At 42.4% G+C, this 19,157-nt stretch overlaps 1 protein-coding gene across 1 annotated transcript in view; it reads left to right on the plus strand.

Moving 5' to 3' along the window:
* LOC136876545 (uncharacterized) overlaps window positions 1–19,157 on the plus strand; it is a 263,822-nt gene that overhangs the window by 63,174 nt on the left and 181,491 nt on the right. The gene's annotated exons all lie outside the window — the stretch shown is intronic.

Consider the following 19,157-nt stretch of genomic DNA (forward strand, 5'->3'; position numbering starts at 1 on the left):
CCGAATCGAGAACTTCATGAAAACGTCGAGAAGATAAGAACTATCAGGAAAAGAAGACTATCATTTTATGGGCACATTAAGAAGATGAATCCAAAGAGACTAGCAGATAGGATACTTAGTGTACAAGAAAAAGGGAACGCACAACCTTTGTGGAGGGACGCAAGCAGACCCACTGAGGAAGAATCAGGAAATTCTGGACTCAAAAGAAATAAAAGTTCACTGCCAAATGTAGCCAGACTTAACGTGGTCCTTGATGGCCCCAGGGAATAAATAATAATAATAATAATAATAATAATAATAATTCATTCGATTCCATCGTCTGTGAACTACCTGCCCTTTTCTTTGCACTCTCGCCACAATTCATTAAGTCTTTGGCTTCACATTTCTCGATTTCTACCAAGATGTTCGATCGTTTGGTCAGTGGCTTTTCGGGTGCATCCCTCATTCCCGTAACCATTTTCCTAAAGGTTGTTCTGTCCTGTACATCTTCTTCATCAACACTTACTTCTGTTAGGTTCTTGTGCACCTGTGTAAACCTCTTAGACTTTTCCTTTCCATTTTGCTTGCAGAAGGAGTACCTCGCTTCCGATGCATTGTCCACAGATGCTCAAATTTAACAGCCAATTACTTGTCATAAATCTAATCCAGATAAAATGGACACTACGAGTTCACATTCTGGTCTCCCTGCAGGGCAATTTCAGCGCACCCTATGTAGTTGGCTATTATTTATCTGAAATTGGACTAAGCTCGACATGCATTTTTGGAAAGTCCGTTCCGAAAGTCCCAGTTTCTGTACTCGTCTCAATTAGTTTCCTCAAAATTGTCCGGCCCCATGGCTAAATGGTTAGCGTGCTCGCCTTTGGTCACAGGGGTCCTGGGTTCGATTCCCGGCAGGGTCGGGAATTTTAACCATCATTGGAAAGGACAGAAGGCAGGTAATCACCACCATTTGGCAGTCCATTCCGGGCACATTTTAAACTAATACAGCCAGGATCCTAGTCATAACATACTAATTAAATTTATACCACATATTTTAAGTATCTTTCCGACTGTTATTGTACAATTTCAAAATCCTGAATTAATTTGATCACTCATAATCGATTTATTTTGAAAACATATGAAATAAATTTTGTTTCACGCATGCTTGTCTTTAGGTGCACTTTTCTCTAAAAGTAAAATTCTTACAGGTACCTAATTTTTTGATAGGATATAATACAAGAAATTTGATATACTGAACACAAAATTATTTTTAAAGTGACCAACTGTTTATCAAAAACAAAATTTTAAAGTACATAATTTACCATAAAAAATTACTCATTTTATTTTTATATTTCAAATATTTTTGATTGCAGTAGCATAATTTTATGTTCACCTCTCTAAGGGTGGTTTCAAGGTAAAACATAGAAAAAATCAGATCTTTACCTTCAATAGTTACTGAGAAATGTGCACCTGAACGTCTGAAAAATCAATGTTTGAGTAAATGAAGAAAAAAAAAATGATCACTGACAAGTATCTAGAACATTCCTGCCATGTATTCAGCTTGTGTTTGGCTTTCTTCTTCTTCTTCTTCTTCTTTCTCTCCATCCTCTTCCTGGTCCTTGATTCCTTAGTCAGGGCCTGAGCATCTTTTTCCGCCTTCATGAGTCGTTGTTTATCAATGGCGTGAAGAGCTGTTGTCAAGTTTTCTCCAGGATTTATGCCTGACTTCCTCAACACAGTTTTCCTGGCTGCAGTTCCATCATTAAAGCAAATAACTGCATCCAGTACACCTATTTTTAGAGTATTCAGTCCAACAAATACTTTCCCAGATACAATGATTAAAACTTTAATTTGGGTTTTGGGTATTCCCATGCAAGCACTTTCGAAGAAGGTCCCTATCACTTAGATTCCTGTACACTGGCTTGATTGCTTCCATTACAGCTAATGGCAGAGAATGTTCATGATGGTATTCCATTCCTGTCACTTTTGACTTTTGGTAGCCACACCAAGAGTCAGCACCTTTTGGGCAAAGGTAATGCTGTGGGTTACTATCAGTCGATAACTTATGAAAATAAGTAGCCCATACTGCCTCCCTCATTTCACGTTCATCTGTACACCCTGTGTGCCTCCTTATTGCCATTCCATAATACTGTTGCAGCAGATCAATCTGCGCATCAGTTAGTCGACCCCGTCCAGACAGTGATTTCCCATCCGATAATTTTTTCCCTTGCATGTCTTTGCGCAGCTTTCGCAGTCTTGCTCCCATTCGTTTCTGAACATGGCCACAGCATTCAAGTTTGGTAATTTTCACCTCTGGGACATATATATTTGCCTCACTCATCCTTACAAAGCCCTTGGAGTCACCATCCCCCAGATAGTGTATGTACCTGACACTACGTGTGGTGTCTGATCTCTGAAATATTCTCATTGCACCCTCACTATCCATGCCCCCACTGTACCCACCATAGTTTTTGACACAGTTGTGATTATGTTCCTTATCCCTTGTACAGTTATGACAATATTTGGTCAAGCATTCAACATCAATCACTTTCCCAGTTTCTAAAGCAGTTGCAGTGACCACACCATTCAGTGATGTATGACCACGCTTTTGCCAAGAACCATCCAAGGCAACAGCCATATCTTTACAGTCATCATTCAGGGCTACTGATTCATTCACTGCTCTAAGCATAGAGTCCTCTGCTACCTCCTTCAGTGCATTGTGAAGTATGTCAGTAAAAAGAGAGAATCTTGGTGGAGGTGGCAAATCCATCATAGCACAAAGAGTCTGAGCTGACTTACCACCTTTTCCTATGCACCTCATACTATAAAAAAGTATAATGTTCACATCAGAACCTCTATCCACTTTCTTTGATGTCATAGATGAAGCTGAAGCCCTACATGAACTACAGATTATAGTTAACTTAGTGGCCAGTCCCTTTCTACTTGTAGTGTCTTCAAACAAATTAATACATTCAACACCTTCACAATATTTACACTTTACAAACTCTGTTATAAGTTCAGATAACAAACCAATATCAACTACAACATATCCTTCACTAGCTTCACCATCAAATGTATCATCCTTACTCTCAGCCTGTATATATGAAAGTTTCCTCTTGGATGAACTAGGCCTATCCACTGTTTCAGATGAACAACTTACTGGAGTGAGGTTAGAGCTATTGTTGCCGGGCTGAGTGGCTCAGACGGTTAAGGCGCTGGCCTTCTAACCCCAACTTGGCAGGTTCAATCCTGGCTCAGTCCGGTGGTATTTGAAGGTGCTCAAATACGACAGCCCCGTGTCGGTAGATTTACTGGGCACGTAAAAGAACTCCTGCGGGACTAAATTCCGGCACCTCGGCGTCTCCGAAGACCTTAAAAAGTAGTTAGTGGGACGTAAAGCTAATAACATTATTAATTAGAGCTATTGTTTACATCTCTATCAGTACTACTGCCTGATTTTTAATGTATAAATTTCCTTAAAACTTTCGCTTACCAAACCTCTTTGTTCTACCCATCACAAAAACAAGAGAATAGTAACACAGAGTACGGATAAACGTATACGTTTTGTGTTGTAACCAAGGTTGAAGTTTACAGAACACAACTTTTATTTGCTTCACTTTATAATATTTACACAAATAACTGAAATTTATTTTGAAGCAAAAAGGAATATTGAATCTTGAGAAAAGTCTGTCTTTATACAATATGTACAGGTTTGCAGTCTTTATATACACTTCTATCTTGAAAAGATAGTCTTTGTGAATTGACACGTTGATAGTCGAGAACTATCTGGCACACTAACATAAATGTTCATGAGAGTCCTTGTTTGTTGAAGTGCCTGAATTCCTAAAAAGCAAGTTCAATTGATTGAAGAAATTCCACCTAGCGAAACTAAGGGAGCTTGCATAAATTAGGGAATGAAAATGGCTTGTAAAAGAATTACGGAACATAGGCAGCGGAAACAGGTAAGGGAGCGGTGACCAGAGGTGAAACCTCGTACTGCCAGAAATTCAGTCCACCTGGTCGAAGCACATTTTCAAGAGGAGTAGCCTCCGTGCTCGACGTAGGGTGTATTCTGGAGCTGGACACCGGGGCAAGTGGGGGAGTAAGCAGGCAGGGAGCTCCTATTTATAGTACACTCGATGGTCAGGCACGCGCACTGAGGGCTGCGCGTCGAAGCTAGCAGAATGATACACAGGCGCGCGTGCAGCTGGCTGACGGAGCGAGAAGGGAGTGCCGGACATACAACACCCTCCCCTCCTAAATACGCCGGTACGGCGTGAAACGGCGGCGGCGCTGGCGGCGACTGCGATGCTGGGGCGGAGCTGCGGAAGTCTCTGTTGTATTGTCCGGAGCTGGAACTGGGCGGAGTGGCGCTGTCTCGTCCTGAAAGGAACCCATTGTTATTAAATGATCTAAAGCGCGTTCAGCAATAGATTTATCAGGTTTAGCAATAGCATCAATAGCTGGACAGGGGCGGTAGCGCAGACGTATCTGATCTTGATGGCGGCAGATACGTTTCTCCGTAGTCTGTATCTCGTATAGACGATGATCCAAAGATCTGCAGATGACTCCAGGTATCCAGAGTGGGTTGGATTTGAATGTCCTGGTGTAGACCTTGTCGTTGAGGGAGAACTTCGTTGGTGAGGTCTTATGCTGGGCCGGAAGAGGCTGTAACAGAGAAAGTAAAGTTCTGTGAGGTCGTCCATGGAGCTTCTGTGCAGGAGTGACATTATCAGCGCCGGGTAGAGTTCTGTAGTTGTTTAAGAGTTGGAGCAAGGCTTGGTCTTTAGTTAAGCCTGAAGAGACAGCTTTCTTCATACTTCTTTTAAATGTTTGTACGAAGCGTTCAGCTTCACCATTAGATTGAGGGTGAAAAGGTGGTGCTAGGATATGACGAATGCCATTATGTGTACAAAAGTTCTGAAAAGCAGTAGCTGTAAATTGAGGTCCGTTGTCCGAAATGAGTACTTGCGGTAAACCTTCTGTAGTAAAGATTTTCTGGAGAGCACGAATGGTAGCTTCGGTTGTAGTAGTCGAATGCATATCCACGACATATGGAAAGTTTGACAGTGAATCGATGACTATTAACCACATGGAATTGAGGAAAGGACCTGCGAAATCGATGTGAACTCGTTCCCATGGAGTAGTAGCAGGAGGCCATGAAGCAAGATCAGAAGACGGGGCGTTCTGATTCGTTTGACATTGCTCACAATGACGTATTAGCTTTTCGATGGCGGCATCAATACCGGGCCAGTAGCAGTGTTGACGGGCGAGTTGCTTTGTTCTGGAGATACCCCAATGGCTTTGGTGTAATAATTCGAGAACTTGTTTCTGTAGGCTAAGTGGGATAACCACTCGGAAGATGGTTCCTGCTTCTAGTAGTACAACTCCGGCACGAGTCGTGAGACGATGCTGCATACGATGATAAGGTGCCAGGTGGGCAGGAAGTGTGCTCTGAAGAGGCCAACCGTTGCGGATGTAAGTACGTACAGTAGCAAGTGTACTGTCCTTATCCGTAGCTTTAGCTATGCAGGTAGCATCAATAGGAAAACTGGATACAGTATCTTCAAGTTCTATGTCCAACTGAAGACATTCAGATTCTTGAGAATCGAAGGCAGTATCAGGACCAACGGGTAAGCGGGAGAGGGCATCAGCATTACAATGCTGGGATGTGGCTCGATATACAATCTGATAGGAATAATCAGAAAGGAACATGGACCATCTTTGAAGCTTTCTGAGGGAATTCTCTGGGATCTTATTACCAGGATGGAATAAGTGTACGAGAGGCTTATGATCGGTAATGATCAGGAAATGGTTGCCATAAAGATATTCATTGAAACGGCGAATACCAAAGATGATGGCTAAAGCTTCTTTCTCTATCTGTGAGTATCGACGTTGATGGTCATTAAGTGTTTTCGAAGCGAAGGCGATGGGGCGTTCTTGTCCATGACGATCCTTCTGGGAGAGAACGGCACCGACACCATAGTCTGAAGCGTCAGTAGCTAGCGTGATGATCTTGTCGGGCTGAAAATGAGTGAGTTGTATAGCTTGAATTAAGGCGTTGTTGATTGTTTTCCATGCCTGTTGGCATTGCGGAGTCCACTGAAACTTAACACCTTTTTTACGTAGAGCGTTTAATGGAGCTGCCACTGTAGCGAAGTGTGGAATAAACTTATTATAATAGTTCGCTTTGCCTATGAAGGACTGAAGCTGCTTGAGGTTCTGAGGTGCTGGCATGTTTACTATCGCGGAGACATTCTGCATACTAGGACGAATTCCATTCTTATCAAGTATATGTCCGAGGTAGTGAACTTGAGGCTGAAAGAAGGTACATTTAGCGAGATTCGCTCGTAGGCCATTGTCTTTCAATTTCTGGAGAAGAAGGCGGAGATTGGTTAGATGTTCCTGATGATCTTTTCCAGTAACAATAATATCATCCAGGTAGTTAGCACAACCGGGAATTGAGGCGGTGAGTTGAGCCAAATAGCGCTGAAAAATAGCCGCTGAGGATGAAACACCGAATGGGAGCCGTTGGAGCTGGAGCAGTCCGAGAGGAGTGTTGAGTGTGAGAAATTTCTTAGATTCTTCGTCTAAAAGTAGCTGGAGATATGCTTCTTTAAGATCAACTCGAGAGAAGAATTGTCCACCAGAGAGACGACGGAATAAGTCTTCTGGACGTGGAATAGGAAAGATATCGGTTTCGAGTTGTGCGTTGACTGTAGATCGAAAATCGCCACAAAGTCGAACATTACCATCAGGTTTCTTGATTACCACGAGTGGAGTAGCCCATTGACTAGAAGTAACTGGTACTACAATTCCAGTTTGTATCCATCTTTCTAATTCTTTCGTGACCTGGTCTTGAAGTGCTAGGGGTACTGGACGTGCTTTGAGGAAGCGAGGCTTAGCTCCGGATTTCAGCTGTATGTGAGCTGTATAGTCTTTTGCTGTTCCGAGCTGAGAGTCGAAGACTTCAGGAAACTGCGCTAGGAGAGCGGTAACGTCAGAAGTAGGATGCAATGTAGATACGACGTTAATGTTGTCATGTATCTGGAAACCAAATAAGTTAAATAGATCCATGCCCATAATGTTTGATGCAGTGTAGTTGTTAACTACGAGAAGAGGAATGGCCTTCTGAATTCCTTTATAACTAGCCTGAAGCTTAATTTGACCTTTGATGTCAATTTTCTTCTTGTTAAATGTCACGAGCTGGATGTCAGCTGGAGAGCATGAAGGTGAACCTAAGTTGTGGTAGGTAGTCAGGTTAATAATAGAGACAGGTGATCCAGTGTCTAATTGAAATTCGACAGATCGATCAGAGAATGAGAGAGGAATGATGATTTTGTGAGAATCCTTTGTGGGAAGAATAAGATTGATCTGATCAACTTCCATGTCTTGGCGGGGCTGTATATGCTTCCGGCGTGCTGCAGTAGTCTTAGCAGGGCGGAGCGAACTTTGACAGACAGTCTTAATGTGTCCAAGTTTATTACATCGTTCACAAGTAGCTTTGAAAAAACGACAGTCACGACGTTCATGATGCTTGAAACAGCCTCGGCAGGAAGGCAGGAGTTTCGAGGTGCTTTTAGAAGTGGGCTTCCGTGTAGCATTACGAGAGGGAACCTGGCGAGAATGCTTGGTGGAGAGCGCCTTATCCGTACGGTTCACTGTAGCAGATGACTGGCGGGCCTGAGGCGAGACTTGTGCAACTTCGTGTGGAGAAGCTATGGCTGCGGCAGTCTTGGTAGTAAGCTCATAAATCGTAGCAATACGCTGGACGTCTTCTAAAGAAGGGTTACTCTGCTTGACAGCGTCAAAACGTATTTTGTCTTCAGGGGTATGTAAAATTATCATGTCCCGAATGAGAGAATCAGTGTAGGATGAACCACAACCGTCCTTGGAGCAGATGAACTGGCATGGTTTAGCTAGACCACGCAATTCAGTTATCCATTCAGTATGTGTCTGATGGGGTTGCTTTCTGCACTGAAAAAATTTATAGCGAGCAGCCACTATGTGAGGAGCTTTGGCATAGTGTTCCGTGAGACGGGCCAAGAGCTGCGTGAAGGGTACCTCAGATAAGTGTTCTTCCGGACTTAATTTACGTAGTAATTCACACGTAGCATTGCCAACCGAACTAAGAAATAGTGCGCGGCGGCGTTGATCATCTGTGACAGAATGGCAGATGAAATGCTGTTGTAAACGGGCTAAATAAACTGACCATTCTTCCTTAGCCGGATCAAAAGCAGAGAACGGAGGAATAGCTGATGGCTGTGTAGAGACAGAAATAGCTTGAAGAGCCTGAATTAATGCTGCCTGTTGTTGTTGCATAAACTGTTGTTGTTGCTGCTGTAAGGCTTGGAAGACCGTAGCAAGTTGTTCCGCAGTAGCCATTGCGAGATGCGTGCAAGAAAGAGTAAGGTAAGCTGTGTGTCAGAACTGGTTGGAGTGTCGTTGTTGTTTAGCACGTCGCCGTAGAGTTGACAACTGGGCCTGTTGAATGGTAGTGTCGTGTGTACCTCGTTGCTATAGAGTTGGCAATTGGGGCTGATGACGTGTAGGTTGTTGCTTTTTACCTCGTCGTCATAGAGTTGGCAACTGGGGCGAAGAATTGTAGGTTGATGCTTTTTTACCTCGTCGCCATAGAGTTGTGTTGTAACCAAGGTTGAAGTTTACAGAACACAACTTTTATTTGCTTCACTTTATAATATTTACACAAATAACTGAAATTTATTTTGAAGCAAAAAGGAATATTGAATCTTGAGAAAAGTCTGTCTTTATACAATATGTACAGGTTTGCAGTCTTTATATACACTTCTATCTTGAAAAGATAGTCTTTGTGAATTGACACGTTGATAGTCGAGAACTATCTGGCACACTAACATAAATGTTCATGAGAGTCCTTGTTTGTTGAAGTGCCTGAATTCCTAAAAAGCAAGTTCAATTGATTGAAGAAATTCCACCTAGCGAAACTAAGGGAGCTTGCATAAATTAGGGAATGAAAATGGCTTGTAAAAGAATTACGGAACATAGGCAGCGGAAACAGGTAAGGGAGCGGTGACCAGAGGTGAAACCTCGTACTGCCAGAAATTCAGTCCACCTGGTCGAAGCACATTTTCAAGAGGAGTAGCCTCCGTGCTCGACGTAGGGTGTATTCTGGAGCTGGACACCGGGGCAAGTGGGGGAGTAAGCAGGCAGGGAGCTCCTATTTATAGTACACTCGATGGTCAGGCACGCGCACTGAGGGCTGCGCGTCGAAGCTAGCAGAATGATACACAGGCGCGCGTGCAGCTGGCTGACGGAGCGAGAAGGGAGTGCCGGACATACAACATTTTGCATAAAAGAACTATAAGCGTACAGCACACGTTTCTATGGAATCAAAACAAACAATAACCACATGTAACTAAACAAATGCAGCCTTCACTATCATCTGTACATAAGGCCAGTACCAACATAGAAAATGTTCATTTACCTTACATGTATTATGTGTGAAGTGAAATGTACAAAGAGGAAATATACCGTGAGAACAAGACACTGGAATGAGGAAATGGGCGTGTCAGCTAGTGGCGGCCATTTTATAAAACCCAATGTATGCCATTTAAACGGATAAATACAACCAAAAAAATATATAGGCTTGTAGAGAAAGCATGACGAATCATTTAAGACATAAAACAAAAAATGCATTCTTTGACCGATAATACCTGCCTTCTGTCCTTAATTTCGCTGACACGGGGGCTGGGTATATGTGTCGTCTTCATCGTCATTTCATCCTCATAACGATGTGCAGGTCGCCTACGGGAGTCAAATCGAAAGACCTGCACCTGGCGAGCCGAACATGTCCTCTGACACTCCCGGCACCAAAATCCATACACCATTTCATTTCATTTTCCTAAAAATTGATCTTTCGCATCCGATTCTTGGAACCATTTCAGAAGGCTGAAGTGAGATACCTCGCTGGGGTTGCTAGGTTCTGGAAGTTGGTCCCAGTTCGAATTCCGGCCAAAGTGGACCTATATGCGATTTCTAAAATAGAAAACTATCGTGGCTGATCCCTGCAGATCGTGTGGGTTTTGATCGTAACTATAATATTGTCTTACACTTATTAGATTTTGAAATCCAATAAATTGCGAACATTTTTAAGTGACTCGGGAGGTCGGAATGCTAGAATTCTCTCCTGAAAGGGTTCATGAACTTGCCATAACTTCCTCGAATGCCGACAGACGCTGCAAGGATTCAAACCTGTTTACCAGCTTCGTAGCATATTTGCTGTTGAGGGGGAACTTAGTAAGTATTTAACTTGAAAGAAATATTACGTCAGCTGTGTTCCTCTGTGTGTTGTCACATTTTCTTCTGAGTTCATAGGCAGCTGCTGTGTCTTCCTGGCAGTGTGGGACCTTCTGAGAACGCGTGCATTGTTCGAAGCAGCGAGCTCATTATCTGAGTTGTTACGTTCAGGAACAATTTTCTAGATGTGTGTAGCTCATCCACTGTATATGTGGCCACTTCTACGTGTACTTTTGAAACCGAGAACTACCTGTCAAGTTCCGCCATTTTCCCAGCGATATCATCTGCTGGCATATAGGATTCCTCTTCTGTCAACATCTTTTGCAATTTGCTTTACGTCGCACCGATACAGATGGCCTTATAGCGGCGATAGAATAGGAATGGGAAGGAAGCGACCGCGGTCTTTATTAATGTACAGTCCCAGCATTTGCCCGATTGCAAACAGTTTGCATTAACCTCTTACGTCATTCTGTTGCATATAGCGTCTCGTAATAATTGAATGGGGAAATTATAAAAGTCGTGTAGTGGTAAAAAGCGTGCAGAAAGCAAGAAGACAGCCTTCAAACATCTCTGATATCCTTAAAAACCTAGGGATTAGCACAATGTTCATCTATCGAACAATGGAACGCTTCACTGAGCTTTGGAGTAATGTCTGATCACCGCTGCCCTCCTTCGAGCAGTCCGAGGTCTGCTAGGAGACTACAGCTTGTCAGTACAGTAATTCAACGGAAACCTTTAGGAAAACAAAACGTAGTGGAGAGGCAAAAAGTTTTGAGAAGAACAGTGTCCAGCGTGCTAAGAAGTGACTTGATCTGAAAGCACTTTTCGGAGCACTGGGCACCTCTTAAGAAGTCTGTCTACAAGGCTGTAGAACCCGATTAAGTGTTACATGCAAAATGATCATCAGAAAATTATGTTTACCGACCATAAATTTGTCACAGTTGAAGAACACTTTCAGAATGGAGGTGTTTATGCCGTAGGTGCAATCACCTCTCGTCAGGTACGTAGAAAATCTGGAGAGCACATCATCGTCCGGCATCGCTGATTGCTTGATGGTGAGTTTCTTATGATGGGGTTTCGGACATTCACTCTTGCGACAAAGATTGTAGCGAAACGCAGTGCTATGTTCTTTTGTCCTTGGAGGAGTGCGAGGTGTAGGCTTCCACTGTTCTTCAGCTCGATGCTAAGTGGGGTAAAGTGGTTGGTTCTATTCGCATCCGCGTTTGCTCCCAGGAATTAACCTGGTACTCATTTTTGGTGTAGGCTGAGTGAACCTCAGGGTCAACAGCCGTTCCAGAAATGAAGATCTTATATCTTACATTTTCGACTCCCTAGCGGGGAATCAAACCGACGTTCCTTGGGGTGAACCTAGAACACCTTTCCTCCCATGGATAGGCAACCTCTAACCACCAGTGGCACACTACAGACCTGAGAGAAGTACGGCCTACCATAGCAATTTGATTCCAAGATTATATCGGGCACAGTCTTAGATTACCAACATTGTTAGCTGCATTGAATTTATTTCGAAGTCTTTCTTTGTGACAGCAAACATTTATTTCGCTGTTTGTCCAGGGACAGCACTTTATTTCTCCACTGGATGCATGGTAGTTCTTACAAAGTAATTGGGAACTAACGGTGCCCCACAAGATATATTGCGTTCTTGTGAAAGACAGCCGACCTACTCGGGATATTCTTATACATACAAACTAAACAATAGTGCTAATGAATTCTCGCATTCTACTTCATGCTTCAGGGAGCTTGTGTATTAACTATCTTCTTCCCGGAAGCCTAGCAAACGCCATTTCCCACACGTTCAAGGGAACTGGGTGATCCCCTGCAATTAAAGAACATGGCAGGTAATAATCGTTGAGCACATCGTATGCTTTTGCGGATGTTGTTGCTGCAATATTATTTTATATAAAATAATTGAATTCTAAAATCTCATTCGTAGTAAATATCCGGTTCACATCATAGGCCGTATTTAAATTATCTGTGCAATGTTGATTTCAGTGACAGGGTTGGAATGCCGCCTCAGCGCTCCGTGAGATTCGGGGTGTCGCGGAACTGAATAATCAGAACGTAGATATCACGTTATTGAAATAGAGGTCGTGCAGTAAGGGTTGAAGTTTCCTCCCTCGTAACGAGGGGATGGAAGTGTATGACTGAGCGTAAGACTCTGGCATGAGGAGGACACTACTGTTATCCCTCATAAGGGAATATACTCGAAAATTCTCATGAGTGACCCACTTCTTTTTGAATAGAAACCTTACTACATTCTTATTCTTATTATTATTCACAGGATTGTTACTGGTGCTCGTAAGTGCACATCTTTCTTACCTAATTTCCCGTTACTTCTTTCTGAAATAGACCAGTATTCCACGTTCATTGTCTGTGCCTCACACTCCAGAAACGCTCCGCATTCAACTGCCTTCCTACAACAGCAAATGCCTTGCATGATATTGAAATGGGCATTCCCTATCATCTATTCGAAACTAAATAGAATTATATAGCTTACTAAAGCAGTAAACTGTTGATTTTCTGTTGACAACTTGGACAGAACGTTAATATACTGCCGTGAACGAGACAACCGAAACTGACTTAAACAAAGAACTACAATATACCCACCCGCGGTCTGCGAATCCAAAAATTTCAACTCTTCCGCCACCACGTAATAAATAAACGCACGCCACATTTCACCTGTTACACTTACCAGACCTTCATCAACGTCCTCATTTCTACGAGTTTACTGTACGAAGCTCAGTGAGGTAAATCTTCTGTTGAGCCTTCGTGAACGGACGATACCATAGAGGTTAGAGATTCTACTTGGCGTCCCCGGCACTCCAGTTTTAATTGCTTGCATGTATTGATGACATTGAATACAAATCGGTTCTGACCTAAGTTATTTGAGAAATGATATTTTGTACATTTTGCATTTAGGATCGCATTATGCTATGACCTGTCTAACGATATATTTTGATGTCTGCGCGTACTGTAGGTGTTCTGCGGCAACATCAAGGTCAACATGAGCACGTGGTCATGTTGACAGCAGGAATGGTTTTCTTCATGATGGCAGTATAGTGACACGGACATGATTATATCTATTCTTTCTCCTTGTTTCTTCCTTATTTAATTCCTAAATAACTTGTTAAAAACAAGTACCCACTTTGTTACATTTTATTTCTGTTTCTTCTTCTTCTGCTATCCCTTTCCCCACACCTATGGAGTCGCGGGTGTAAACTGTGTCATACACGTTCATTTGGCCGTGTTTTACGGCCGTATTCCCTTTCTGACGCCGACTCGTGGAGGGGATGTAATGACTATTGTGTGTTTTCATGGTGGTTTGTAGTGTAGTGAGTTGTCTGAATATGAAGAGGAGAGTGTTGTCACAAACATAAACAGACAGTCTCCTAGCCAGGAGAATTAATCAGACGCGCTTAAAATCCCCCACCCAGCTGAGAATCGAACCCGGGAACCTCTGAACCGAAAGCACCGACGTTGACCACCCATCCAAGAGTCGGACAAATTGTGTTTATTGGTTGTTAATTCTAATAATTTTTATTCTTATTCCGTCAGAGTAAAATGGAGTACTTCCTATCTGCATCTGATTACTAGACACCGAATTGTTTAGACAGTAATAGGTTAGAATGCAAACTAATTTCGTTATTACCAAATTTCGTCTAGACTGTTCTTCAGCTATGTAGCGAGAGTAACATAAATTGAAGGGGCTGGACCCCTAATTCTTATGCAAAACTTGTAGCACATCTGTTGTGCAGTTGTGTATACTTCTTACTCGTTTCAGTAAGTTTGCATTCTGTTCTGTTACTGACTAAAAACCCTATCCACGTTTCGATGCCTGTGCATTGATGGATCTAATGTTTTAATATGTATCTGCCTCTTTTGATAGGGCGGAGCAAATGCTATCTTCCACTGAAATCCGGTTAATTTATGTAGTTGGAAGGAAACCCATGACGTAGTATATTTTCTGGTATCGATTGTGTACCATCTTCACGCGCAATACATCGCCACAGACCGCGAAGAGGAGTTTCTGTGGTCGTGTTCTGGAACAGCAGTGTCATAGCTGCTTCGAGCTACTTGACTTTACCTTCCTCAAGAGCGTGAAATGCGCACGTTCATAACAATGGGAAGATGAATCACTCTTCCCAGTATTTAAAGAGGCTACTTTATGAATGGAGCTCACAAAGTAAATATTTAGGGACAGTTTCTTTCATTCCATAGTGAAAAATGTATATTGTGCAAGTCTGAGAATGCCAACGCTGCCCCGTGGTGTAGGGGTAGCGTGCCTGCCTCTTACCCGGAGGCCAAAGATTCGATTCCCGGCCAGGTCAGAGATTTTTACCTAGTTCTGAGGGCTGCTTCGAGGTCCACTCAGCCAACGTGTTTACAGCTGAGGAGCTATCGGATGAAGAGATAGCGACCCCGGTGTAGAAAATTAAAAATAACGGCCGAGAGGTTTCGTCGTGCTGACCTCACGACATCTCGTATTCTGTAGGCCTTCGGGCTTAGCAACGGTCGCTTGGTAGGCGCCATGGGCTTTGGTTCGGTTTTCTGAGAATTTCAACAATTAACTAAAGAAATTTGATTGAAAATGTTAGTGTTAAATTGTTTGTTGGGTTAATAGTTTAAAAAAAATTATATATTTTAAAATGAAGTGCTGGAATACTGCCCCGAAAGCGGGCTCTTCAACATGCTAGTAAATTTATTGGTGTGGTTCGTTTGATAGTAAGAACTGTGGGGCAGCAGGGACGAGCTGACTACGCCGCGTAGCCAGTCAAATGTTTAACAGGTAGTTGTCTGCCATCTCCGAAAAATGAGTGGTGCAAACTTTCCGCTGGGAAGACTTGGGAGTAAGGAGACGAGATGCTGGACTCTGTGGTGTGTTTCGAGCTGTCAGTGGAGGGATGGCGTGGAATGATATAAGTAGACGAATAAGGTTGAGCGGGGCTTTTCAAAGTCGGAAAGTTGAAATTCAGGAAGATAGATAGGGCAAATATGAATTTATAGGAAGAAGAGTAAGGGACTGAAATAATTTGTGAAGAGAAATGTTCGATAAATAAAAGAGACTAGGTAAACAAGTGATAGGGAATCTGCCACCTGGGCGACAGTCCTAAATGGAGATCATTGATGATTGATTGATCGAGTAGTGATGACTGAATATTTGGCTACTCGACATGGGTTGTACCAGGTAAGCCTATTACTAATACTTCCTGTACAGAGATGAAAAGTCTGTAAACATCAACCGTTGGACATATGCTCATAGGAGTTTTTGTGTTGTTTTGTTGTGTACTATCCACCCCCTCTTACTTCCTACAAATTTGGGAACAGCCTGTATATTGTGAGGTAGTAAGTAGGGAGAAGTTTTGGGGGCAATATCAGCTTAGATTTTAACGAGTAGAAAGGTTCTCCAAGGCCGCATCATGCTGATGTTTAAAGAATAGCATAAATATTAGGAGTTTATCGTGTTGTCTTGGGATGTACTATCGACCCCCATCCCCGATTACTTCCCACATTTTTGGGGACACTCTGTGTAGTATATGTCAAAGACCGCTTCCGTAGCGTAACGGTTAGCGCTATTAGCTGTCATCCGGTGAGGCACGGGATCGATTCCCGATACTGACAGAGATTTCAGAATTCCATACCAAAGGCACACAGAACAAAAAGGCCAATGAGACACCGCTGTGTGAAACAACAGCTGAACTACAGCGGATTCGTCCCTTCTTATCCGTTGGCCAGGTTCTGAGCTACCGGCCTGGCACAACTAATGAGTGCACTAGTCGCCCGCTGTTGGTTAATGCGGGCACGGAACTTACACAATATCATGTGCTGATTCTCGTTTTGAGCGACTGTACATTTAGTCCAGGATTTTTTTCTCTTGGATTCAGCGAGGGATCCGCCTATACCGCCTCAAGGGCAGTGTCCTGGAGCGTGAGACTTTTCGGCGGGAATACAACTGGGAAGTAGGACCAGTATTTCGTCTGCTATGCTCAACAGGGGCCATGTTGGGGGATGGGAAGATAGGAACGGATAACCAAGGAAGAGGGAAGGAAGCGGCCGTTGTCTGAAATTAGGTAGGCCTATCTTCCCGGCATTTACCCTGAGGGGAAGTGGGAAACAACGGAAACTACTTCAGGGTAACAATACAGCTTATGTTTCAGTTGACGTGAACTGTAATTTCACTATTCAAAAGGTCTAAAGAGCTTTGATGTTCTTAACATTTGCAATTGATGAAATTGAATTATGTTTTCCTTCAGAGAATTCATTTTTGGGGTTAGAAGCTATTAGGCTGTAACAACTTAGGGGATTTTTTCCCAATTGACTTTACGTCGCACCGACACAAATGGCGAAGGTGTGATAGGATAGGGCTAGGGGTTGTAAGGAAGCGTCCGTGGCCTTAATTAAGGTACAGCCCAGCATTTGTCTGGTATGAGAATGGGAAAGCACGGAAAACCATCTTCCGGGCTGCCGACGGGGGAGTTCGAAACCACAATCTCCCGAATGCAAGCTCACAGCAGCGCGCCTCTAACCGCAAGGTAAGGTCGCTCTGTCAACTTAGGTGACAACCATTTTATAGGCTTGTTAGAAAGTCCACTATCGAAACTGTACTAAATACATTTCGTATTTCTATTGAAGACCTCGTTTTTATTTCTATATCCCGGTGTGCAACATGCACTCAAAATAAGTCTATGTAACTAGATGCCAGGTAGTCGGTAAGTATAAAGAAGTGCTCCAGCTGCGATTGGAATGTGATATGACACTCCATTACTTTCATAGGAGCCCAATTAAGGTTGCTCTGTCTGCGTATTTTCAGTAACAATGAAGTGTAATTATGATCGTGAATAGAGGTGAATAGCATCCCCTCAGGCCTCGCTTTCAGACTCAACAAATGGGCGGATATAAAGGGGAGAATGAGATCTCCTAGCGAATGTTTGGAATTCCTTCACTATTTCACTGATTTCTGCGATTGTAGTAAATCGCTTGGCGGGTGAATTCAACTTGGCTTTGGGAGGCGGTGTTGGTAAATCTCTACTTGGCTTGACAACACCAATCGAAGAAGAAAACTTCGCACGTAAGCAGACCACGCATTCTTCCTTTTTTCTCTCCATAATCGAGTGTGATGAATAATAAACACTTTCAGAGCGTGAGTCATTAAACCGATCAGCTTTTAATCACTACATCGTTTAGAATTTGGTCTTTGGCAGGTTAATCAGTGTGGACATCAACCATTGTGTAATGATGTCCCCATTGTTGTGGATCTGTTATCTGCAAACGGAAAAGAAAGGTTTGATACTTAGGTACGTTAACATTTCCACCTTTCAAGTGCATGTAGCCTCTTCATCGGTCACACCCATTCATCGTCAGAACCGAAGTACAGTCCTTGGTTGCACAACTCAATAACATTGCAATAATCTTTGCTTAATGACTATACACTTACGTGGAACCGAGTCTTGTTAATATAAAGTGTAGAAATAACATATAGATCTTTCATCTCATTACATCTGTTCATTGTACTCTCAGCTCATCAGCTACAATCTGTAATTGAATCTTTATATAGTGATAATGACGAGGAAAGGCAAACTCATTAACTGCGAAGTAGATAACATTGTACCGGGAGACGTGAACTAATTATGATCGTGCTGTTGTATCGGCATGTCTCAAACTCTTCTCACTAACCCTGCCTTCGGCATCACTTTTCTTCCGGAAAAGGTATTACATCGCTTTAGAAAAATATGATACTTTTATATTGTGTTCATATTAATGTATTTTAATAGCCGTACTTCAAAGCTGAAAAATGAATAAATTAAACGGCCTATGGCTTTTAGTGCTGGAAGTACCCGAGGGAAAGTTTGGCTCGCCAGCTGCAGGTCTTTTGATTTATCTCCCGTATGAAATTGGCCACAACAAATTGCTCATGGACTGCAATAGTGGCACAACTTAAAAAAAATACGAAATTGGAGTTATTGCAGGCTCTAGAATTGTTCGTAAATTTGTTTCATTATTGTACGCTACAAACTCCCAAGATAATCCTACATAATCTACAAAGAGACACACATCAAAATATCTAGGTTTTGGCTTCGGCAAGGGGAATGAAGGACCAATTTTTAAGTAACATTTTACTAACTGAACTACTATCGAGCCATTTCATATAGCTTTCTCTTTATTCCATAGATTAAATCGTATAATTGCTGCATTTCACCACTAAGGGAAACTTTGTACTCATTTATCTCAGAACATGATTTTTTGAATTGTGTCAATATCGCAGCCCATGAGGAAAATCATAAATTTGGTTCTAGCGAAAATATGGACAGGGTTACGATCAGGCAGTTCCCAGTCGTTACGGTGGAAACATTTTTCTTTCGATTTAAAACAAGACTTAGGACAGACAGCATTGTTAATGTCGGTATGTTTAAAAATGTCTGTAGGTATCGTTGCCTCGTGATTTGTTGATGTCACAGAGAAAAAAATATAAATTTCTTAATTATAACTTCATGTAATTTTAAAAGGAAATCAGAACGAAGATCTCTTTAAAGATTGTAATTGGTTCGCTTGTATAAGACGCGGATAGACTTTCAGTTTACAAAGTTAACTTAATAATCAATCAGTCAATCAATCAGTCAATCAATCAATCATGTGCATTTAGGGCTTTGGTCAAAATTTTATTTTCAAATGATTCTTTAATGGAATAGTAAATGTACTGACACTCTTTCAATCTTGAATGGCAACCCACATCAGGAGAACTTGATACGGGCTCTGGAAAAGATCCAGAGAAAAGCAGTACGATTTGAGCAGTAAGAGCTATGGTGGTACTGGATCGTTTGTCAGCATTTTTTCTGAGTCAGCACTTGAGGTCATTGACCCCCTAGTAGTATACCTATGCGCGTTCTGAC

The sequence above is a fragment of the Anabrus simplex genome, chromosome 6, assembly GCF_040414725.1.
Source record: "Anabrus simplex isolate iqAnaSimp1 chromosome 6, ASM4041472v1, whole genome shotgun sequence".
Classification (NCBI taxonomy): Eukaryota; Metazoa; Arthropoda; class Insecta; order Orthoptera; family Tettigoniidae; genus Anabrus; species Anabrus simplex.